A 25714-nucleotide genomic window follows, 5' to 3' on the forward strand; every position below is an offset into this window, starting at 1 on the left:
AGAAAGAAAAAGTCCTGTACATGCACCGTGATTCTTACTTGAAACACACACACACACATCCATACACATATGTGTATATGTAGATGAACGAAAGGGATGGAGATTAGTCAGATTAGTCAGGGTTCTCCAGAGAATCAGAATCAATAGGACTTCATATTTCTCTATTAATATCTATCTGTCTGTCTATATGGAACTGCCTCACGCATTTGTGGAAGCTGACAATCCCCAGGATCTACAGTCCTCAAGCTAGAGAACCAGAAGAGACAGTCCAAAGGCCAGTAAGTTTGAGATCAAGGAAAAACCCATGTTTCAGTTTGAAAGGAGGGGAAAAACCTGTGGAACAGGTAGAAGGCAGTCAGGCAGTAGGTATTCCCTCTTTTTCAGCAGGAATCAGCCTTTTGTTCTATTTGGGCCTTCAGTTGATGGGATGAGGCCCACCCACATTAGTGAGAGCAATCTGCTGTATTCAGTTATTTACTCAGGAGTCGTTTTACTCACCTAAGTGCCAAATGCATTAAAAAATGCCTACACAGAACCATCCAGAATAGTTTGACCAAATTGCTGAACCGCCAGTTGTGGTGACACATAAATTTAATCTTTGCAGATAGATGGATGGATAGATAGATACAGATGGGAAGGTAGGAAGGAAGGGAGAGAGAGAGAGGGAGAGAGGGAGGAAAATATGTAAACTCAAAGTTGGTTTAAACATTCAGAGAAAACAAAGATGTAGGAAATAAACTGCAGTGAGATTAACAGTGATAATTTCTTAGAAATATTATCAAAAGTCAGTATAATAAAAACTTTCCAATCTAGTTTCATTTTTAAGTCTCTAATTTTCACTCTTTTAATATTTTTATTGTATTTAGTGGAGGATTATCTGGCATTACAGATATTTTTCTTTAATCACAGATTTTTTGTGTTGTTAAGTAGACATCGTTAGGGCCAATTCTATTGAAAAGATGAAAGGTCTCATGCATTGAAATTTCATTCCCTTTGACATTAAATCCATTGAATTTTCTAAAAGATGTTTATACACATCAATTTTACAGCTTTCTAGAAGAAAGTGTATAATTAAGTATTGACAGTCTGAAAAGCATGTATTAAAATATAAGGTTTATAATTTTTTAAATGGTCAAAATGAAACAATTTAAAATATTTCTTACTATTTATGATGATATTCATTTACTCCTATGTTCTGCTTCAAAGCAGATAATGATTAATTCATGGGAAAAATCCATAGAGGATTTCTTGCAATTATAATTAAATATTTTTTGTCTTTATCAGATTCTTAGAAAAAAAAAAATAGATGATTGATTTTGAACCCAGGGAATTGCCTTATGTGTCAAACATCAAGACACATTTCTTTATTGAGAAAGACACTATCCAATATATATTAGAATACAAGATCATGGATATCTTATTATACTTTTATGAGAAAATTTTTCCTCCTTGGTCATTCTCCATGAATTTTAGTCTTACATTTTTTTATATATGCAAGACTTAATTATTTGATATAAGAATAAGAGGAGCCAATTTACCTGCCAGTGAAAAAGCATTTATTGCTTCCATCTTTGTCTTGCTCCTCCACCTCACAGAACAGAGAATTTGATGTAAGCATTTATCACTTAATTCCACAGAATCAAAAATTAATTAATAGTTCCTCCATTCCCCTTTTCTCCATATATTTCCCCAGGAGCTTCAGCTGTGAAATGGACTCTTCTGATATCAATCCCAAGAGAAGTAGGAAGAAATTGTGCACTACTAATAAGATTTATTTCTTGATAATGTAATTAATCTTATTAATATTAATAAAATGTATATAAATACTGTGCACTTTAGTGGAGAAGAGACAATGGAGGCAAATTATCTGGATTTGAATCCTCTTTCTGTCAATTGCTAGTCGTGTGACCATTCTGTGTCTCCATTTGGTCATAATTAAAATATGAATTAAAAATAGTACTTGTATTAATTATGATATTAATGAAAGGCTTAAATGAGTGTGTAGAGGTAGATGCTTAGTAGAGTGCTTGACCCATGGAAAGTACTCTTTCAGTGTCTGATAGTATATTATATTTATGAGCTTGAACAGTGCATTTACTATTATATAATGTTTGTGTATATGACAAGTAGGTTTCTATTAAGGACAGGTTTTGTTAAAGTATTCTTGCTTTTAGAATTCGGAAAGACATTTTCATGCTTTATCCCACTTACAAAATAAAGAAGGAACTACTACCCCTAAGCAGTTAAAATTATTGGATCACAGTTATTTGATTTAACCCATTATTTAACTCTGACTACATAGATAAAAATAGAAGTATATTTCCTCTGATTACAAGGTTAGTTATGAAGAGATAATAATTTTATTGATATTTTGGGACATGGAAACAATGAAACTTAGCTAAGTTTCATTTGGTATAGAGAGCATCTTTGTACCTTTTTTTCTATTGTGTCTTATGTTAAAATATGTATATAACAGACAGAAAATTAAAAGATTTTGGGTGGATAATTAATGCAAAAATTAGTAAATTTTAGTTTGAGCATTCAGCAAATTTTTATGTACTCCTAAAGTGCTAAGACATTTTGCAAAAGCCATATCAGCATAATATTTTCACACATAATTATTGGTGGGTGGGTGAAAACTATGCCTTTTTGTATCTTGTTATATGTATTTAGTTTAGATATTAAATTATTGGTTAACACCCTTAATTCTTTGCTGCCTGAGCCACCAGTGTCATCCAAATGGGACTTTTCTCTTTTGCATAAATTTGATCAACTGCTGAAGAATCTTAAAATGTTTAGATTAAATGATCTAAGCTAGTTTTTCTTGTTAATCATGGAAACTCTAAAAACAAGTTTATAATATCCTGAAAAGTAAAAGTTCCTATTCTTTTTTAAAATTGCTGATTGTTTGGGCTAAATTTTGAACTCATCTTTGTTCCATAGGCATTTGATTATAACTTGCTTATACCCAGTGACTCACATGTAAGCTAATTTAACTAAAATAATGTGCTAATTTTGATTTCTGAAAGTTACTAAACTTACATCTCTCATAATTTTAAAATACAAAGACTCATTAAGAATAATCTACAATGAGCAAAGTAATCTGTTATTAATAAGCTTATGCCAAAAAATGCTGAAAATCTACCACTAAACATTGAAAGTCCCATTGAATTTCAGATTGCAAATAACAGAAATTACATCTGAAGCTATGCTTGGACCATTGTAAGTAAGATACATAACCCATAATCTCACCTGGGAAAATTTACATTTATCTGGTTATCAGATTGAGTTTCTTATCAATAGAGTAAATGGAAGTTATACTTGACACCTCAAAACTAAACATGAAACTCAAAGGCAATATTTCAAAATTTTCTTCTACTTTTACTAGGAAATACAGCACTACTGTGAAAAAAGAAGTTAAAGTGGTAGTCGCTTCGCTCGGTGGTGTCCAGTTCTTGTTGACCCCATGGCTCCTCTATCCATGGAATTATCCAGCAAAAATACTGGAGTGGGTAGCCATTTCTTTCTCTAGGGGATCTTCCCAACCTAGGGATTGAACCATGACTTCTGCACCCATGGCTAGAGTGATGAGGGGAGAATAGTTCCCAGACTGAGAGCCCCATAAAAGGAGGTATTTGGGGATAAGGGCTCCCACTAGTTGCTTTACATAATAAAGGCATGCTCCCAGGCAAGTCATTTAAAGTAGACAAGGTACCAGATATCATCAAAACCAGAATAGAGAAAATATAAAAATATATAGTAATTGCAGATGTTAAATAATTTTCTCCTGTATCTCTGTTTGTTATTTTCTATTAATTTACAACTTTATCTCTCTGTTTTTTGTCTCTGTCACAACACTATAGGCTCCTTGCAGTCTGGGATCACATTTATTCATTTTATCTATACCCTCACACAACATCTGTTGTAATACCAAAGTAATACTTGTCGAATATATGAATAAATCAGGAAGCAAATAGTGCTTTTTTAAATGTTCTATTGTATCTTTTATTATTTAACCTTTTTTTTTTCTTTTTTTTTTCACTGTTCAAGCTTTATTTAGTTGGTGTAACACTTAGTTGGCTGCATTATTTATGTAATTTTTCCCTTTTACATTACAAGGCAGTGTACACTATCCTGATTCATATGTACGTAAGATTCTTTAGAACAGTTATGCACGTGGCATGCAATACTGGATTTATACATTGGATCCCAGGATGTGATTCACTGGAGGGAAAAAGTTGGACTAGGCACCTTGGCTAAAGGAACCAGAGGTTATATAACACAGTAAATACACATCTGGTTTGAAGGGCAACTGCAGCATCTGCAACATGGGCAGTGGTATCTCTTGAGGAAGTTGAATTATTTGACAAACCAATTTAGGACCACACAAGGTAAGTGCCAGCCAGCATCAGGATACAGCTGCAAGGTTTTATGAACCATTCCTATTTCTAACATTAGGAAGTTGATTTTTTCCTAGGCTGTCTTAACATTACTGTTTTAATCACAGATCAGATATAAAGGACAATATGAGTTACAACCTCCAACTAAAATCCTGTGTAGCCTAGACAGTGAAGTGATGCAGCATTAGAAGACTTTAAAACTGCAGTTCTTTCTGGATCCGCCAAAGTGTATCTGCACTCCTCTTCAAACAGGCCTCTTCCTCATGAGTCAGAGTCACTTTCACGACGTCTCAGATTCCATTCTGTCCCAAGATGCAAGGAACACTAAGGAAGACATCTTTTATTCCATAGAGACCCTTAATCATGGTGGAAATCGGATGCACCCGCCTAAGATTCTTCATTATACTTTCTGCCAAACCGGCCACTGACAGACCAATGGCCCAGGATGTGTAGGCTTTCAGTTTGATCACCTCATAAGCACTGTCAACCACCTGTTTGTGGACCGCTTTCCACTCTTCCTTATCTGCATCAGTGCCTAACTCAGGGTGTAAATTCTTCAGGGAGACACCAGCAACATTCATGCCACTCCATACCGGCACACTAGAGTCGCCATGCTCCCCAAAGATCCACCCATGGCAGCTTAATGGGTGAACTCCCAGCCTCTCCCCCATGAGATAACGGAACCGAGCTGAGTCCAGATTGCAACCACTTCCAATAACACGGGTTTTGGGAAAGCCGCTTATCTTCCAAGCCACATAGGTGAAAATATCGACTGGACTGGAAACAACAAGCAACTTGCAATTTGGGCTGTATTTTACAATATTAGGAATGATGAATTTAAAGATGTTCACGTTACGCTGGACCAAATTAAGACGGCTCTCCCCCTCTTGCTGACGTGCCCCAGCTGTGATAATAACCAGCCTGGAGTTTGCTGTCACATTATAGTCTTTGCCAGAGACAATTTTTGGTGTTCTAAGGAAAAGGCTGCCATGTTGGAGGTCCATCATCTCTCCCTTCAGTTTATCTTCCATGACATCAACAAGAGCAATTTCATCTGCCAAGTCCTTCATTAAGATACTGATGGCACAGGCCATGCCAACAGCACCAACCCCAACAACTGTAATCTTATTCTGGGGGACATGTTCTTCCTTAAGAAGATTCTGAATCAGTTGATCCTTGAGAGTGGCCATCTTGGACTTAGAACCTAAAGGAATCGGGAGTGACCGTCGAACGGGCGGGCGTCGGAGGCGCGCGGCGTGGGATCTGGACTTGGCGGCAGCGGCTCCGGTACTCAGTGGGGCGCGGGAGGGGCCTTAAATGGAACCGCGAGGCTGACGTCAAGGGGGAGCCGGGCGGACGTGCAAGAACCCACGTGTGCGCTGGGGTGGGGGCGGGCTCCCCTATTATTTAACCTTTTAATTAACTTATTTTTTCTATTAAAAATTGTGCTTTTTTTCAATTTTCTGGGGGGCTGGGGTGGGAAGCCAAATTAAAAAATCTAACTTAAACTTTTTACCTAGAAGGGATTTTAACTTCTGACTTTTGGAATTCACATTGGACAGATTTGCAGAGGCAACCCTGCTTATAAAATTTACTTTTGATAGTAGAGCTGGGGGGTGGGGAGGAAGAAAATATTAAACCTATTAAACTCACCTCCCAAACACAAAGTTTAAAGTTTTAAGTGGAGGTGCAAGGCAGCTTTTATTGGAAAATGAATGCTTGGTTATATTTCTTTGAAACCAAGACTTTTTTTTTTAAGAGAAAAAAAGGACAGCATAAGAAATAATTATAAAAAACATCAATATTGTTAAAATATCATGGCTTATACTACAGAAGTCTAGAGATTTTTATATGAAATTAAAACATCTACTTGACACTGTTAATTAAGAGTAATAATATATTATTCATGTGAAGCCCTGGCAAAAACAAAAATCTCTATAGGGCTAAAGATGCCTAATATTGTATAATGCAAGTAGCAACTGGTAAGCTATAGAATCTTGATGGCAAATAAGTTTTTCTTAACTTACAAAATTATAATTTTCATATTTTAAGAAGAAAACAACTCCCTTGCATATGGAAAATGTGACTGATATGCCTGAATGAAGAAATAGTTTTGGTGTCACATGAGCCTTCTTGCCCATAATTTTACAGATAGTACTTTTTATTAGATCTCAATTCAGTTCTACTTGTAAGAGGAAAAAAAAAAATTACTTCAGTGTTTCAGCACTTAACATATTATGACCTTCATCCTTCACTACAAATATATTTATCCTACCTTGCAAAGCTATTAAGCCCTGTGGACAGGGAATGGATGTTAAAAGGAACAATCCATCCTTCTTTAGAATAGAAAAGAACTGAGATTCTTACTAGAAATACTGCCTCTATATGCTATTATCTGTCTCATCATACCCCTTGTGTGATGATGCTAAGCAGGGATGCTAGTTGGGATAACTAACAGGTATCAGAAGCATATATCTATTTCCTTTCTGTATGTTAGTAATGACACTGGACTTTAAGATTCTCAGAATGTTTACAGTTTCTCAAGTCAACACACATGGGTCCTTTGTGACTCCTTTTGAAGTAAATTTCAATATATTCTGCTTTACTATTCACCTCTTTACTGTATTATATTGAATATGTTGTCCAGATGAAATCTCCTTTAGGAGGAATAGAAAAGGCAGTGCAGTAACCAAGGTTAAGTCATGACTTGATGACTGAATGGTTCAAGTATTTCTAATTTATAACATTACAGTAAGTTTTTCAACATGAAACCCTACAGTCAAAAAATAAGGAAGTACATGACACTAAGACTTAACTCTGGATACCTACAGGTTTAATTGCATTAAATTAAAACAAGCACAATGCTTGCTTAGCTACCAGCTTCTCATAGTAGCTGCCGCTACTGCTAAGTTGCTTCAGTCGTGTCCAACTCTGTGTGACCCCATAGACAGCAGCCCACCAGGCTCCCCCGTCCCTGGGATTCTCCAGGCAAGAACACTGGAGTGGGTTGCCATTTCCTTCTCCAATGCATGAAAGTGAAAAGTGAAAGTGAAGTCGCGCAGTCTTGCCCGACTCTTTGAGACCCCATGGACTGCAGCCTACTAGACTCCTCCATCCATGGGATTTTCCAGGCAAGAGGACTGGAGTGGGTTGCCATTGCCTTCTCTGTCTCATAGTAGAGGTTGGTGGAAATGTGTAGCCTTTGCAGGTTAGGGAAGTTCTTATCCTTCTCCTGAACGTCTTCTTTTAATTTATGTTTAAGCACCAAGATGAACACACAAGGTGACCAATTTCTTTGGGTATGTCTAAAAATATGTTTACTACAAAAATCCTTGGAATGTCTCCAGTACTTGAATACATCACCTTCCTGACTACTTAATGTTGATTTCCAGACCTCTTATTTCCATTTCTTTATCACCAGCCCTACTGCCGCTGCCTTAGTTCAGTCACTGCAGCATTCCACATATGGATTACACTATTTACTCTTTCCACCCCTACTCATATTATCAAAATACTTTAATAATCTGTTCTTTTCATGCATTATTGTTATTGATTTCAATTCACATTAGCCGCACAGTCCTATCTGAATCTTTGTGACCCCGTGGACAGCAGCATACCAGACTTCCCTGTCCATCACCAACTCCTGGAGCTTACTCATACTCATGTTCATTGAGTCAGTGATGCAATCCATCCATCTCCTCCTCTGTTGTCCCCTTCCCCTCCTGCCTTCAATGTTTCCTAGCATCAGGGTCTTTTCCAATGAGTCAGTTCTTCACATCAGGTGGCCAAAGTATTGTAGCTTCAGCTTCAGCATCGTCCCTCCAATGAATATTCGGGACTGATTTCCTTTAAGATTGACTGATTTGATCTCCTTGCAGTCCAAGGGACTCTCAATAGTCTTCTCCAACACCACAGTTCAAAAGCATCAACTCTTCAGCACTCAGCTTGCTTTGTATAGTCCAACTCTCACATCCATACATGACTACTGGAAAAACCATAGCTTTGACTGGACAGACCTTTGTCAGCAAAGTAATGTCTCTGCTTTTTAATATGCTGTCTAGGGTTGTCATAGCTTTTCTTCCAAGGAGCAAGTATCTTTTAATTTTATGGCAGCGGTCACCAACTGCAGTAATTTTGGAACACAGGAAAATAAAGTCTGTCACTGTTTCCATTGTTTACCCATCTCTTTGACATTAAATGATGGGACTGGATGCCATGATCTTAGTTTTTTTAATGTTGAGTTTTAAGCCAGATTTTTCACTCTCCTCTTTCACTTTCATCAAGAGGCTGTTTAGTTCTTCTTTGCTTTCTGCCATAGGGCGGTGTCATCTGCATATCTGAGGTTTTTTATATTTCTCCCGGCAATCTTGATTCCAGCTTGTGCTTCATCCAGCCCAGCATTTCTCATGATGTACTCTGCATATAAGATAAATAAGCATGGTGACAATATACAGCCTTGACATACTCATTTCCTGATTTGGAACCAGTCTGTTGTTACATGTCCTATTCTAACTGTTGCTTCTTGACCTGTATACAGATTTCTCAGGAGACAGGTCAGATGGTCTGGTGTTCCCAGCTCTTTAAGAATTTTCCACAGTTTGTTATGATCCACACAAAGGCTTTGCATAGTTAATAAAGCAGAAGTAGATGTTCTGGAATTCTTTTGCTTTTTTTGTGATCCAACAGATGTTGGCAATTTGATCTGTTGTTTCTCTGCCTTTTCTAAATCCAGCTTGAACATGTGGAAGTTCTCAGTTCATGTAATATTGAAACCTGGCTTGGAGAATTTTGAGCATTACTTTGCTAGCATATGAGATGAGTGCAATTGTGTGGTAGTTTGAGCATTATTTGGGATTGCCTTTATTTGGGATTGGAATGAAAACTGATCTTTTCCAGTCCTGTGGCCATTGCTGAGTTTTCCAAATTTGCTGGTATATTGAGTGCAGCACTTTCACAGCATCATCTATTAGGATTTGAAATAGCTCAACTGGAATTACATCACCTCCACTAGTTCTTTTCATAGTAATGGTTTCTAAGGCCCACTTGAGTTCACTTTCCAGGATGTTTGGCTCTATGTGAATGATCACTCCATTGTGGTTGTCTGGGTCATTAAGATTTTTTTTTTTTTTTTTTTTTTGGTATAGTTCTTCTGTGTATTCTTGCCATCTCTTCTTAATTGTTGATTTATGTTGTTCTTAAAATATGTTATTCCCTCTTTATTTCTATGTTTCTCAACCTGGGTTACCATACACTCAAATTGGACCAAAAGGCACTTGAACCCAAAGGATTCACAACTATCATGTGACAAGAGTTTTGTTATTGTTTGATTGCTATTTAGAATTTGTGGAGAAATATATTGTTATAATATTGAAATTATACCAATATATAAAAAATGTAATGTTTGTAAAAGTGATTACAAATACAAGATTTATGTTGTGCTTACCATATGGATGATAGGTTTTACATAGTCCTATTTTTTATTTTAAAAATTTCTTTATGTTAGCTATTACTTTTTTACTCGGATTTCCCAGGTAGTTCAGTGGTAAAGAATTCACCTGCTGATGCAGGGGCTGTGGGAGACATGGGTTCGATCCCTGGGTGGGGATGTTCCCCTGGAGGAGGAAATGCAACCCACTCCAGTATTCTTGCTGGGATAATCCCATGGACAGAGGAGCTTGTGAGGTTACAGTCCATGGGGTCACAAGTAGTTGGACATGATTTAGTGACTGAGCACACACTATTTTGTTCATGTTATAAACAAGATAGGGAGAGCAGCCTTGGTGGAGGAGGGGGAGCATGCGCAGCTAAGGAAGGGGTGGGGAGCAAGGAAGTGAGGAGGAGGAAGGAACTAGAGGGGGAAAACTGGGAGAGGGAAAACTGGGGAGGAACTACTGAGGAAGGGAGGTCTTTTATTTGCTTGTTTATTGTCATTTAACGAATGTTCCAAGCATTCCCTTCACTGGGCTAAAAGTGAATCTCATGATGATAAATTGAAACTCTGCAGAGAAATACTTTCAGCAAACTTTGGACTCAGAAGCCTAGCTCTTAACCAATGACACACTGCTTCATGAAAATGTATTCATGAGAGTTTTGAGAGTTTACCTCCCATTATCTTTCCCTCCCTCTACTTCCTCCTATTTCGAGTTCACCTCCCTCTACCTTCACCTACTTCCACTCTCTCCTGCCCTTACACTATAGTGCAAGGGATACATTTGAAAAGCACTGCTTTCTTTCATAAAATGTAAATGTCTTTATTAGATGATCCATGCACACATGTCCAATATAATATTCAGCTTCCTATGATACCTACTCTAATCCTGAGATTTCTTGTCTCACCTTCTCACACTTCTGAATCATTGCCAATGCCATTCCTGCTGCTTGAAGTCTCTCCTCTTCTCTGTCTAGTTCATTTTTATCTATTGCCCAACTCTCATCTCAAATGATACTTCTTCTATGAATCCTTCATTTCTTGAAAAATAATTTTCTATTTCATTATTAATCCTATGGCATCTCATAATAAAAAAAAAAAAGGAGTGCAACATTAGGCAGAATCAAAATAAAAGACAAAAAACGTGTGGAATGTTGGTAGAATGGAAAAGTGATCTATAAAAAGAACCAGAAGAGCTCAAAATAGTCAAAATTAAGTATCATGTAGGTGTATGGTGATAGCATGGAATACCATCTATAATCTTGCCAAAGTAATTAAACTGGTATGATCAAAGCTCTGGATCTAGCTGTTGATTGCAGGTAACAGAACAGAAAAACACATCGAACTGCTCTGTGAGAATGAGGCCAACAAAATATAGACTGTGAAACTCTATAGGTAAAATGGCCTGGTTTTTAGCACATGAATTCTAAGAAAAGAAAGGAATGGAGGAAGAACCTGTAGATTGTAAGAAACTTGAAATACATATTGAATTTAAGATTGGGGAAGACTTAACTATAATGTCAAAGAATGCAAATGTATGTAGTAAAATTTATGAAATACAGCAAGTAATTGCTGAAATAGTCAAGAGAGTAGATCTTTTGGAAAGAAGAAAGAAGCTATGGATGAGAATAAACATATGAAGGATATTCACTACATAATCTGTTCAGTTCAGTTCAGTCGCTCAGTTTAGTCTGACTCTTTGCAACCCCATGAATCACAGCACGCCAGGCCTCCCTGTCCATCAACCAACTCCCGGAGTTTACTCAAATTCATGTCCATCGAGTCATTCAGCCATCTCATCCTCTGTCGTCCCCTTCTCCTCCCACCCCCAAACCCTCCCAGCATCAGGGTCTATTCCAATGAGTCAACTCTTTGCATGAGGTGGCCAAAGTATTGGAGTTTCAGCTTCAGCATCAGTCCTTCCAATGAACACCCAGGACTGATCTCCTTTAGGATGGACTGGTTGGGTCTCTTTGCAGTGCAAGGGACTCTCAAGAGTCTTCTCCAACACCACAGTTCAAAAGCATCAATTCTTTGGCACTCAGCTTTCCTCACAGTCCAACTCTCACATACACGTATGACCACTGGAAAAACCATAGCCTTGACTGGACGGAACTTTGTTGGTAAAGCAATGTCTCTGTTTCTAATATGCTAACTAGGTTGGTCAAACCTTTCCTTCCAAGGAGTAAGCGTCTTTTAATTTCATGGCTGCAATCACCATCTACAGTGATTTTGGAGCCCCCCCAAAAAAAGTCTGACACTGTTTCCACTGTTTCCCCATCTATTTGCCATGAAGGCATGAGACCAGATGCCGTGATCTTAGTTCTCTGAATGTTGAGCTTTAAGCCAACTTTTTCACTTGCCTCTTTCACTTTCATCAAGAGGCTTTTTAGTTCCTCTTCTCTTTCTGCCATAAGGGTACTGTCATCTGCATATCTGAGGCTGTTGATATTTCTCCCGGCAATCTTGATTCCAGCTTGTGCTTCTTCCAGCCCAGCGTTTCTCATGATGTACTCTGCATATAAGATAAATAAGCAGGGTGACAATATATAGCCTTGACGTACTCCTTTTCCTATTTGGAACCAGTCTGTTGTTCCATGTCCAGTTCTAACTGTTGCTTCCTGACCTGCACACAGGTTTCTCAAGAGGCAGGTCAGGTGGTCTGGTATACCCATCTCTTTCAGAATTTTCCACAGTTTATTGTGATGCACACAGTCAAAGGCTTTGGCATCATCAATAAAGCAGAAATAGATGTTTTTCTGGAACTCTCTTGCTTTTTCAATGATCCAGCGGATGTTGGCCATTTGATCTCTGGTTCCTTTGCCTTTTCTAAATCCAGTTTGAACATCTGGAAGTTCATGGTTAACGTATTGCTGAAGCCTGGCTTGAAGAATTTTGAGCACTCCTTTACTAACCTGTGAGATGAGTACAATTGTGCAGTAGTTTGAGCATTCTTTGGGATTGCCTTTCTTTGGGATTGAAATGAAAACTTACCTTTTCCAGTCCTGTGGCCAATGCTGAGTTTTCCAAATTTGCTGGCATATTGAGTGTAGCACTTTCACCACATCATCTTTCAGGATTTGAAATAGTTCAACTGGAATTCCATCACCTCCACTAGCTTTGTTCGTAGTGATGCTTCCTAAGGGCCACTTGACTTCACACTCCAGGATGTCTGGCTCTAGCTGAGTGATCACACCATCGTGATTATCTGGGTCGTGAAGATCTTTTTTGTATAGGTCTTCTGTGTATTCTTGCCACCTCTTCTTAATATCTTCTGCTTCTGTTAGGTCCATACCAGTCTTTACATGAAATGTTCCCTTGGTAGCTCTAATTTTCTTGAAGAGATCTCTAGTCTTTCCCATTCTGTTTTTCCCTCTATTTCTTTGCATTGATCACTGAGGAAGGCTTTCTTATCTCTCCTTGTTAATCTTTGGAACTCTGCATTCAAATGGATATATCTTTCTATTTCTCCTTTGCTTTTCACTTCTCTTCTTTTCACAGATATTTGTAAGACCTCCTCAGACAGCCATTTTGCCTTTTTGCATTTCTTTTCCATGGAGATGGTCTTGATCCCTGTCTCCTGTACAAAGTCACAAACCTCCATCCATAGTTCATCAGGCACTCTATCTATCAGATCTAGTCCCTTAAATCTATTTCTCACTTCCACTGTATATTCATAAGGGACTTGATTTAGGTCATACCTGAATGGTCTAGTGGTTTTCCCCACTTTCCTCAATTTAAGTCTGACATAATAATTCATTAGTATTTTTGTATTGCGTGTTTTTCTGGGTTTATTTTCTCTTTTTAGGGACAGCTTGTTAACTTTACACCTCAACCACTTTCCTTATCTAGTTCTCATACCCTGGGGCTACTGTGCATCTGACATAATTTCCCCAGGGCCAAGTACCAGACAGTCACAACTCCTATGCCCCGGGACCTGAGAAATTATCCTAATTATCCAATCTATAGGGAACCTATAAAATGGAGTAGTTAAATTCACCCTGCTTGCCATACATAACCTGCCCCCAAAGCTGCAAGTTGAGGGTATACTATAAACAGATACAACCCTCTGGGTGTGACCCTAATTGGCAGCCTTTTCTCAGAGCTGTGAGTAACAACAGAGTTTTGTCTTCCCTCTAATTCAAGTGTCATTGTTAGGGAAATTAAATGGAGGAAGTCTCCTTCAGGCTTCAGAAGGGAATAGCAGGCCCCTGACCTTGCTTATGACCTGCTGTGCCTATACACTATCCAAATTCCATGCCTACCCATAAGCACAGCAAATCGGGTGCCCTTTAGATAAGAAAGATGATGGATCTTGGAATTCTTGAGACCCTGGAGGTCTGGCCAACCACACTGACATTTAATGAAATCCTATGATTCACAATATAAAGCAAAGAGCATTGTAAAAAGATGAAAGCAAAACCAGAACTTCATTTTTGCATGCAAACTGAAAGTGATATCAGTGTGGCCTGGGCTTATAAGCAGGAACCCCCAAAACTGCAATTTGAAGTCTAAACTGTGAATTGGACACACTGCCTGGATCTTTTCCCAATTGGGACTTCAGATTGCTGTTAAGACGGGACTTCCCAGCATGCTGTTTAAGTATGGATGTTGCTTGGCCAAATTTGGTGATATATGTGCTGTTACTCTTTTCTATTGTTTCTATTTCACTTCTTTTGATGACTGTATATTGAAAATAAGTCAATCCTTTATTAAATGATATAACTGTTTATTGTGTATAATGAATGGTTTCTTTTGTTAACAAATCCTTCGAATCTGAAATGAAAGTAAAACTTTCAGCAAAACAGTCATTATGTTGTATCATCCTGCCATAGAAAGAATCTTAAAATCTTTTAAAACAATATGCAATCTCATAAACTTTACCTGTGTGCATGCTATCTTAAGAATGAGTAGAGGATATGTTTCACACAATGAATAAGACCAAGGTTGACAGTACTCTCAGTCACTCAGCTGTGTCTGACTCTTTGCCACCCTATGGACTGTAACCCGCCAGGCTTCTCTGTCCATGGGTTTTCCAGACAAGAATACTGGAGGGGGTTGCCATTTCCTCCTCTGGGAGATCTTCCCATCCCAGGGATCGAACCCGTGTCTCCTGAGTCTCCTTCTTTATTAGCTAGATTCTTTACTAATGAGCCACCTGGGAAGCCCCAAAGATTGACAGAGGGTTTTGGAAAACCGGGGTCTAGCCCAGGAGACTGGAGAAGGGAAGTATGAAGTGACATCTATAAGATAAGACTAGAGAGCAACTTAAAAAGATGGAAGAAGGACCAGGAGTCATGAGAGGACAAGTCCTAGGACAGGGAAGAGAGGGGTAATAATAAGATACAGTATTTGGAAAATATATAGATAGTTTATTGACAGATCTGTTGGCACAGAAAGAAGAGGAGGAGGTAAGGAAAAAAGGAAGAAAATAAATGAAGCAATAGTTGATAAAAAATGTATAAGAACAAATTATAATTCTTATTTTAGTTGCAATTATAGTCACAAATAAATATAACATAGGTTATTTGACTAATAGCCAATAGTTATAACTACAATAAGATGATGGAAGGGGGAGGAAACAGTTTTAAGAACAGAAACCTCAAACATAGTAAAAGAAATTCAGTAGGAAGTTTGATGAACCAGGAAATAGCATCTACAACCATTACATAGAACTAAGGAGACAAATACCAGAAGAACCAATTAAAAAAATTAAGAATGGTTGTTTGCAAGATTATAGACTCAAAATAACAAAGCACTTATTTCCACTTTCAATAAAATGGCAAACTACTTAGGAAGCAATAGCTGTTGCTATTTAAAGTTATTATTTTTCTAATATGCTGATTCAAACTTTCTAACCAATAACTGGCTTATGTTTGTCTTTTTTTCATATTTAGCTATATTTCCTCTTTTTTTGGTTATAGATGCTATAGTCATACCTGGACATCACCAAACTGAAAACATTATATCTATATATGATCTACTAAGTCAATGCATGATCAAATTGGAGTATCTGAGTTGCAATTTTGAATAAATATCAATGGTTCATATTTTTAGTTTCTGAATAGAGAAGAAATAAGTATACTTTCTGGTTATAAAGCAAAATAAATCATAAATATTGCTTTCCCATATCATTTTGAGTAATAGAAATAGATTTGGTCCACTGAGCAAAACTGTCTGCATTAAACTTGGGAATTACAACAAACCATAGGATTACAAACCAAAACAGATATTAGAAATGCCCACCTTCTTGTCTTACCATTCCCTAGAGGACTGACTCTCTTGCCACTGCAAAGAAATGAGACATTTGTCTTTAGTTAAAATGTTGAATTTGCATCTGTCCATGCATTCAGAGGCCCAGAGGCAGTGAGTACATTTTATGAAAATCAACTGAAATAAATAGAAGTATGTTATATCTTAATTTGAAATAGCACATTGCCCTTTGCAGGAAACAAAAACAAAAACAAAACAAAACATAGACAAAATGAGAGGAGAGGAAAAAAGAGGCTAAAAACATGGACTATCATTATTCTTAATGTATTATTCATTTTATTTTTGGTCAACAACCAAGACCTATGAGGTGGACGTCCTCCATTTTGAATTCAGGTCCTAATTTTCCTAAGTAATTACTTACCAGCTTCACATACTTATGCAATATCCTTCATTGACTGATATGATAATGACTACTATGTGACTAAATCAGTCATCCTTTATTGACTAATATGGGACACATTCTTTGTCCAAAAGATAAAGGAACAGGTTAAAAAAAAATCATCTGCAGAATGTTGAAACAACCCCGATAGACAGAGAAGCAGGCTTTGGAGGTAAAGCCTAACATTTTGGTTCTCAAACTTGATTTTGCATGAGAAACACCTGGATGGCCTGCTCACCCACGGACTGGGCATCACAATCCCAGACTTTCAGATTAGGGGGGTCCAGGGTGGAGTCTGCCAGATGAGCCTGTACTCCCAGAAAAGAGTGATGGTTAAGAAGTACCCCCAAATTTCTGTTTCCCAAACTTCGCCTATCATTCTGTGTTTTGAGGAGTGCCTTCTTGCCAAGAACCACTCTTTTCCATATGACTTATACTCTGTCCACACTTTCTTTTAACTCACATAGATTTAGAGATGACTCCTGTTTACTTGTGATGAGGCCAAACACAGCCCTCCAAGGTTTTGTTCCTAGCCTCTGGAAGAATTAGCTAAGAGTAGACATGTTTGTTCTGCTGAAACCAGCTATTTGCAGACATAAACTCCCTTTCAGCTGACTGAGACATCCCTTGATTGCAAAACAATCACAATGTAAATCGTTTCTCCTGCAACTTGCTTTCTTCTCACCACAGAAGTCTAAGGTCAGAGCAACCTGCTGAGGCAGTCAGATAGTTTTCAGCGTTGCCCTACTGCAGTGATCTGAATAAAATCAGTCTCCTCACTTTTCCTTTTTTCTTTGATAGGCCCCAAATTTTACATTTCTAACAACTACCCAAATGACGCTCCTGCTACTGCTTTAGGGACCACTCTTCGCAGACTGCCACCCGAATGCAATTATGGGCAATTGGGAGAATATTGAATTCACATGGGTAACCCAAAGAGACACCATAAAGTGTATGAAGTTGGTAAGTAATTGTGAAAGGTAGGCTCTGAATTCAGAATGGAGGGTGTCCATCGCCTAAGTCTTGGTGGTGAGGCGTGGTCTCTCTCCAGATTATGACTTTATGCCCTTTCTTTCACTTGGCAAGGAGTCATCTGCAAAGCAGTGTGTGTGACCTGGGCACGTGAGGAAGACAACAGGCCCATAGACCTGAAGTAATTGAAGAAGGAAAGGGGTCCTTCAAGACGCAGTAAGTACCCTCAGACCTTCAACTTTCTGCCTTCTATATTATCACAACAAAATATTGAATAGCTAAGTCACTGCAGTCGTTTATGAAGCCACTGTAGTGCAGTTCTCAGATTTGAGCCATGTTTCCATATCCTCTCGGATAAAAACAAAAGGCCCAAACGCTATTCTAACTTGAGAAAACAAAGATGAAAACTGCTTAACAGAATTCATGCTTATGTAAACAGCCAGCAGTGTTTTAAATATCGCCTCTGTACTGGTCTTTCATGTCAGCAAAGTTAACAGTTTGAGCGCTGCATCTTGGAACAGCGGTGTAGGCGTTCTCTTGCATTACGAACCTCGTGGCCTGACATTTCTATCTTTGGCCCAGCGTTAATGATGTTCCATGCTGACCCTCTTGTGTGAAAGCAGAGCTGGAGAGCACAGCTTTGATAGCAGTGTTTACATGAATGTTTGATAAGCATCTGTCAGCTCCTAGCCCTCTACAAGCCTAGGAACACAAAAGGAGCCAGGGAACCCTGGAGCTTTTGCCACCTGAAAGCATAGTCTGGTGTGTTTGCTGAATTTCAAATCAGCCAAAAAAAAAAGATTGTTCTCTTTGTAGCTGGATTGTAATTTATGTATTATTTACTAAAAAAAAAAAAAAGAGAGAGAGAGAATAGACAATTGCTTTTTCCAAAAAGGGTTCTGATTATGGAGGTCAGAATTCTTTTAATGTACACTTATCTTGCTACACTTTGTTTGGTCCCACCAGACACACAATATCATGCAGATTGAAGTAGATTTGACTGCTTAAACTGAGTTTTAGGAATATTAACTGTTCCTCTTCCCCCCTACTCCAAATTATTATGAATTTATTCCTTGAAAGAATAGATGGTGCTTAGGAAAGGCTTTGTGTAAAAATAGTGTGTGTCTTGTATGTCTAACTGTGGGTATTACAAATAATTTGTTTTTTACATGTTAAATAATTGGCTTTGAATTTTCTTGAGATCCCCCACACCTTCCTTTTGGCAATTCGCATTGTGCTCTTTGTTCAATAATTCATGACTCCTGAAATAGGCTAGAGACAACTTTTTGTTTTAGACAGTTCATAGATAGAAAAAGCTTAGAATTTTGTGGTGCCAGAAATATCAACTTCATCCTCTTAAAATAACACCTTCACCCTCTTAAAATAACATCTGCAAATTTAGTGGCATTTCTGTCACACAGAAAATGGATAAATAGGATACTGGTGTCTGGTGTGCTATACATGTCAGATATTGTAAAACATTGCAATTAGCATGGTGTAGTCTGCATTTTTTGTTGTCCTAATAAAATGGCCTATGTAAATGAAGTCCATCAAAAATCAAAATATTCAAAAGAAAGGGCAAGGTAAGAAATCTGGTGACATGGAGATGCCTCTCATCTTTCCTGCTGACTACTCATGTTAAATTGACTGAGTTGTGTGATCTCTCTCAGCTTGATAAAATTGTTTGAATTTCTGGATCCAGCTCTTCTTGAAGCTAGTTTTTTCCTTTGGATTTTGAATTTGCAAGAGCCAATATATTCTTGAAAAATATACCAACAACACAAACTAGATTAAGCCTTTTAATTTGCAAGGAGAAGACTTTTGAAAAATATATCATTTCTGTTTAGAATGAATTCACCAACATAATATTAAGATATTCAATTTAATTCATCTATTTTGGTAATGATCCAGTGTGTCTTCCTGTTATGGTTTGGATTTCTTTATGATAGATATGTGTTAAGATTGATCATTAATAATTTTGACAAGCATTTTCCATGTTGCATTATCTTTGTAAATGATTGAATTTGCATTCTGCTTTTATATTGACTTTCTGAGTGGGTGTATCCAAGGCAGGAGATGCACTTGCTCTAATATCACACACATACACACTCTGGTACACAGTAGAACTATCACAGAAAGTGAATAAATTCATTCCAATTAATAAGTTACAATTCTGTTTTATTACTCCTATGAGCAAGATGTGTTGTTATATACCATTAAGAGATACCTCCTATTGATCTATTGACAATAAGTTTCTAAGAAATATTTTAAGAGCCAACCCTGTAGATTTACTACCTTCCTACCTCCCATTCTGACTGTGGCTCCTGTTTGGATATGGTTCTACCAAACTTAATTCAGAAAAATAGGCATGCCTGAGTTATCTGAGCATAATCTTACTAAGATTTCTTTTGCATTTTTACAACATAGATATGGGAAAGTAGGAGCAATGTATGTGATTTTTCAAAATTTGTTCCGTGGATGTAACATGAAAAGAGGGTCAAATGAACACATAAGTTTGAGAAATGCTATGTTCTGCTCTATAAAAAAGCCTTTATTACCTCTAAAAATGGTTAAGACCTTTTGAAAATTGAAGATCTAATTTGGCCACAGGACTTTTATTTCATGGACTGTCTCAAGGGGCATACTTTAGGAAACATTTGACTAGTGTGAGGGTTGCATGAGAAATTGTGCATCAGAACTAGGTGAATAGTTTACAGCCAACTAATTCATAACCTTGTCTTTAAGCAAAAGACTTTATATTTTATTCCTTTGTAGAAATAAATAAGGTCATTAAGAGTTTGGGATTGGGTGTGACACTTCTATATTTGTACCTAAGGATGACTGGTCTGATGAGCTTTACACAGTTAGACTTACCTGGTGGCTCACATGGTAAAAGCATCTGCCTACAATGCAGGAGACCTGGGTTCAATCCCTGGAAGATCGCCTGGAGAAGGCAATGGCAACCCACTCCAGTACTCTTGCCTGGAAAATTCCATGGATGGAAGAGCCTGATAGGCTACAGTCCATGATGTCACAAAGAGTTGGACATGACTGAGCAACTTCTCTTTCACTTTTCATACAGTTAGATATATCTTATGGTATTAATCACTTTAAGAGATTAGTTAGTTGCATTACGCTTTTTTCACGAGATGCTGAGAGCACAACATGCTAATTTTGTTCAATCTACTTTTCCATACTTTTCAAATTTTATTATGTATTTATATTTTTTATTGGGATATATTATAGTTGATTTAGTGTTTGAGATGCACAGCATATGCATATATGTATATATATCCACTTTTAGATTCTTTTCCCATATAGGCCATTACAGAGTATTGAGAAGAGTTCCCTATGCTATATAGTAGGTCATTATTAATTATCTATTTTATATATAGGAGTGTGTGTATGTCAACCCTAATCTTCCAATGTGTCCCCTCCTTCTGTCCTCCCGCACCCTTCTAATCACTGACTTGTTTTCTACATCTGTGACTCTATTTTTGTTTTGTCAGAGTTCATTTGTACAATTTTTTTCTTAAGATTTCAGATATGAGCTATCCTATGATGTTTATCTTTGTCTGACTGTCTTCACTCAGTATGACAATCTCTGCCTTCATTCATGTTGCTGCAAATGGCATTATGTCTTTCTAGCACTTCCCTGGAGGCTCAAATGGTAAAGAATCTCCTGCAATGCAGTAGACCCAGGTTTGATCCTTGGGTCAGAAAGATCCCTTGGAGAAGGAAATGGCTACCCACTCCAGTATTCTTGCCGGGAGAATCCCATGGACAAAGGAGCCTCGTGGGCTAAGACCATGGGGTCTCAAAGAGTCAAACATAACTGAGCAACTAAGCACAACATTCCATTGTATTTATGTACCACATTTTCCTTACCCATTCCTCTGTTGATGGACATTTAGGTTGCTTCTATGTCTTGGCTGTTATAAATAATGCTGCACTGAACCTAGAGGCGGGTGCATGTATCTTTTTGAATTATGGTTTCCTCCAGATATATGCTGGTTGGAATTGCTGGATCATACGGTAGTTCTATGTTTAAGGAACCTCCATACTATTCTCCATAATAGCTGTACCAGTTTGCATTCCCACCAACAGTGTAGAAAGGTTCTTTTTTCTCCATACTCCCTCCAGCATTTATGGTTCATAGATTTTTTTTGATGATGGCCATTCTGACTGGTGTAAGGTGATACCTGATTATAGTTTTAATTTGCATTTCTCTAATAATTAGTGATATTGAGCATCTTTTCATGTGGTTTTTCACCATCTGTATGTCGTCTTTGGAGAAATGTCTGTTTAGATCTTTCATTCACTTTTTAGATTGAGTTGTTTTTCTTTTTTTTGATGTTGAGCTGCATGAACTGTTCGTATATTTTGCAGATTAATCCCTTGTCAGTGGCTTTGTTTGTAAATATTTTCTCCCATTCTGTGGGTTATCTTTTCTTTTTGTTAATGGTTTCCTTTACTGTGCAAAAGCTTTTAAGTTTAATTAGGTCCCATTTGCTTATTTTTGTGTTTATTTTCATTACTCTGGGAGGTGGATCAAAAAAAGATATTGCTGTGATTTATGTTAGAGAGTGTTCTGCTTATGTTTTCCTCTAAGAGGAAATGTATCTGGTCTTGTATTTAGGTCTGTAACCCATTCTGAGTTTATCTTTCTGTCTGATGTTGCAGTGTTCCAATTTCATTCTTTTACATGTAGTGGTCCAGTTTTTCTAACATCATTTATTTACTTAATAAGCAAGTTTGCTATTAGAAGTTTAAATATTAATAGCTTTTCATTTCACAAAGATTTTAAAAAAATCTTCATTTTAGAATATGATATTAAATATTAAGGAAAGATGAGAGGATGGATGTAAAAATAATAGGAGAAAATGTAACAGTCTGTGATTGATGTTATTAATTAGAGGAAATGAAGAGCAAATAGTTGAAAAGCATCTTGAAAATGTGTGTGTTAAGAGTTGATAAATATATAGATTTGACAAAGGTTGGAAACTAGGTTTTCTTGAATTGTGTAGAGATATAAATAAATCAGTGCTATCAAAGAACTTATTTGAAAAAAGGAAACTAATGTATGTGAATCCACTTAAAATATTAAATGTTACATTGCATAGAATTGACTAGATGAGGAAGTAGACTTTATAGAAGTGGAGATTAAGAAAATGTGTAGTCTAAAGAGAAAAATATAGGAGACAATCAGGTTTACAGGAAAGATTTCGATAAGCCAAACAGAGATGCATGGGTGACTGAATACAAGATCTGAAGGAGGAGGATGGCATCTGAGTGTGGCATATAGAGAAGAAAGAAGTCAGGTCTCACTAGGTTTGCTGCTGTGTGATCTAATGTATGTCACCAGGGAACAGACAAAATACACTATTTTTTTTACTTGGAATAAAATAGCTGAGTTCACTTATTCACTTTGAGAATTTGACTACATTAATGGTATCTAAAATATCACTTTCTTAAATGTTACTTAGGAGTCCTGATTGAATTGCCTTGAAGAAGAAGGAAGCTGGTCCACAAATACCTGCCAAAGAGAAGAACTTGGAAGTATCTAGTCATATCACAACCAGAGAAAAGTGAGAAGGGAGGAGTCAGACGTACAAGGAAGGTTTGGAGAGAAAAGTGTTAGTCGCTCAGTCGTGTCTGACTCTTTGCGATCCCATGGACTGTAGCCTAACAGTCTCCTCTGTCTCTGGAGTTCTCTAGGCAAGAATACTAAGGATGAAATCAGGCAAGACGATAGTCATGATAAAACTTAAAAAGGTCCTATTTTAAGTGCAGTAAGTAAGCCTTAGCGTGTACTGAGCAAGGCAGTAATATGATCTTATTAACATTCTAAAGAGCTTACTCTATATACTGAATAATGAATTGATCTAAGTGTGAAAGAGTAAAAATGGGGTCAACTTGAAGGCCGGTGCTACATTCCTGGAAAAAGATGCTAATCAGCTGGTCAAGAGCTCTAGCAACATGTAATGAAAGTAGTGGATGGATTGGTGACAAATGCCTTAGGTAAATCAACAAAACTCGGTGATTTGGATGGAAACTGGAGAAGAAATCATCAGGAATAATTTACAGGTTTTTCAGTTTAGCAACTGGGTGACTGTTGAATGTTAACATTTACTGCAAAGAAGGAATATGGGTATTTTTGAGGAATTCTGGATCTTTTAAGATATTTTAACATAAGCACACACAGGCACAGAAGACGATGTTACTGCGGGTGTTTACAAGATACTGAAAGAAGGGAGTAGATTCAGAAAAATGTAAAGTTTTTATAGCAAAAGCATTTGGGAATATGGACCTGGATCAAGATAGTGGATAAAAGTGGGAATACTGTAGGAAGAGTAGCTCTTAGAGGAATGTCTTAATAAGAAGTTCCAGGAAAATTACCAATAATTTCTTCCCTATCGCATACTCAGAGGATTAATGATTTATCTACAGTCATTTGGCAAGTTTAACCTTTAGAAAGTCATTCCCCTTGAGCTAACTGTCTGTTTCCTTAATCTTAAGAGAGGATAAATAAGGAGATATACCTCATCAAGCATAAAATAGATTTAGTTTCTGAACCAAATGATAAATTTAGTCTTGCCCTGTATGTCAGTGAAAAGAAATCACATACTTTGAACAAGTCTGTGAAAGTCAGAATTAACAGCTGAGATTTGCTCTCAGATATTAACTTGGGGATTTGTACAGATGATTTCTGAAGGCAATTAATACAATATATATCAATAATTGACAAGCAACACTTCAGTGAGCTTTAAGAGATTTTTTTCTAAAAGGCTAAAACTGTAACTAGAAAGCAAAGTATATACTTTTGCAATGTGTCTGTATATATGACTAAAATTTTAATAGTATAATAAATTAATGCTAAGGTGACTTAACTGAGAGACAACTGTTCTGCCTTATAGAAGCCTCCAGAAAGAATACTTTTAAAAGTGAAGTCATATTAATTTAGTCTGCGTGTAATTATTCAAAATAATAATAAAATTTTGCTATATATTCTACCCCCAAAGGTGTTTAAAAAGTTGAAAGGATAATTTTAAATTAGTACATAGAACTATTGGAAAACATTTTTGAATGTATTTAAATTCTTCCCAAAGGCAAGGAAAAGCAGGTTTTATGTAAATGATAAATATTCACCTCCAAACAAATATGCAAATCAACAATAAGTTTGTTTATTATAAATAGGTATATATTATTTTCTCAGTGTCCTCTGAATTAAAGCCAATTTCAAGTCACTAGAATGTTATTCATCAGCTATTATGTGAATGGTCATTTAATAATATTTTGTTAAAGTTGCATAACTTAAAAAGCAGATAAAGCTATATTTTTCCTAATGAAGCCTTTTCCACTCAGATATACTGACCTTAAAATATAAATCAAGTTTTAAATTTGCATTAAAATAACAAACTTAACTTAAAATTAGAAACACTGTAGGCCTTTTATTTGACATATTTCTTTAGTACTTTTTAATCAGCTAAAAAAATCTTTTTCACCCCCCAAGGATAATAGTTTATGTATATAGTGTGTATTTTTTTAATATCAGTTCAGATTTCTGTGCCAACTCATTAGAATGCACACAGACAAACCCAGGAGGAAATTTTAAATAATCTATATAATTTTTCCAGTTAGAATAAAGAATAAAATGCTAATTGATATTTGTTCTGTTGTTCTGCAAGCTGTGAAATAAATTGTGCATTATATACTATACAACTAGCTTAAAGTAACAAAATCCAGGAGGGGGTAAACTCTTAATAGTTGTATGTTGATACAACTTTTATATATAAATGTATATATATATACATATATATATAACATACATAGCCATTTATTTGTCACCATATATAGATATTCATACTATTCAATAGAGTGTTGGACAGTGTCTTTCTACATCTGTTACTTTTACTAGAAACTTTTATTTATGAAAACTCAGTCCATTTCAGACTGTCATTTACAATGATACTTTAAAACGCTAAAAAGCAAAAGTAAAGTGCTGGAGAGGGTGTGGAGAAAAGGGAACCCTCTTATACTGTTGGTGGGAATGCAAACTAGTACAGCCACTATGGAAAGCAGTGTGGAGATTTCTTAAAAAACTGGAAATAGAACTGCCATATGACCCAGCAATACCACTTCTGGGCATACACACCGAGGAAACCAGATCTAAAAGAGACACGTGCACCCCAATGTTCATCGCAGCACTGTTTATAATAGCCAGGACATGGAAGCAACCTAGATGCCCATCAGCAGATGAAT

The 25714-nt window shown here is 36.9% G+C and overlaps 1 pseudogene; it reads right to left on the bottom strand.

Moving 5' to 3' along the window:
• Positions 1 to 4675: 4675 nt before the first annotated feature.
• LOC136147007 (L-lactate dehydrogenase A chain pseudogene) lies at positions 4676 to 5726 on the bottom strand (annotated as a pseudogene).
• Between the last annotated feature and the right edge of the window lie 19988 nt (positions 5727 to 25714).

This window comes from Muntiacus reevesi, chromosome 15 (assembly GCF_963930625.1).
Source record: "Muntiacus reevesi chromosome 15, mMunRee1.1, whole genome shotgun sequence".
NCBI classification, from domain to species: Eukaryota; Metazoa; Chordata; class Mammalia; order Artiodactyla; family Cervidae; genus Muntiacus; species Muntiacus reevesi.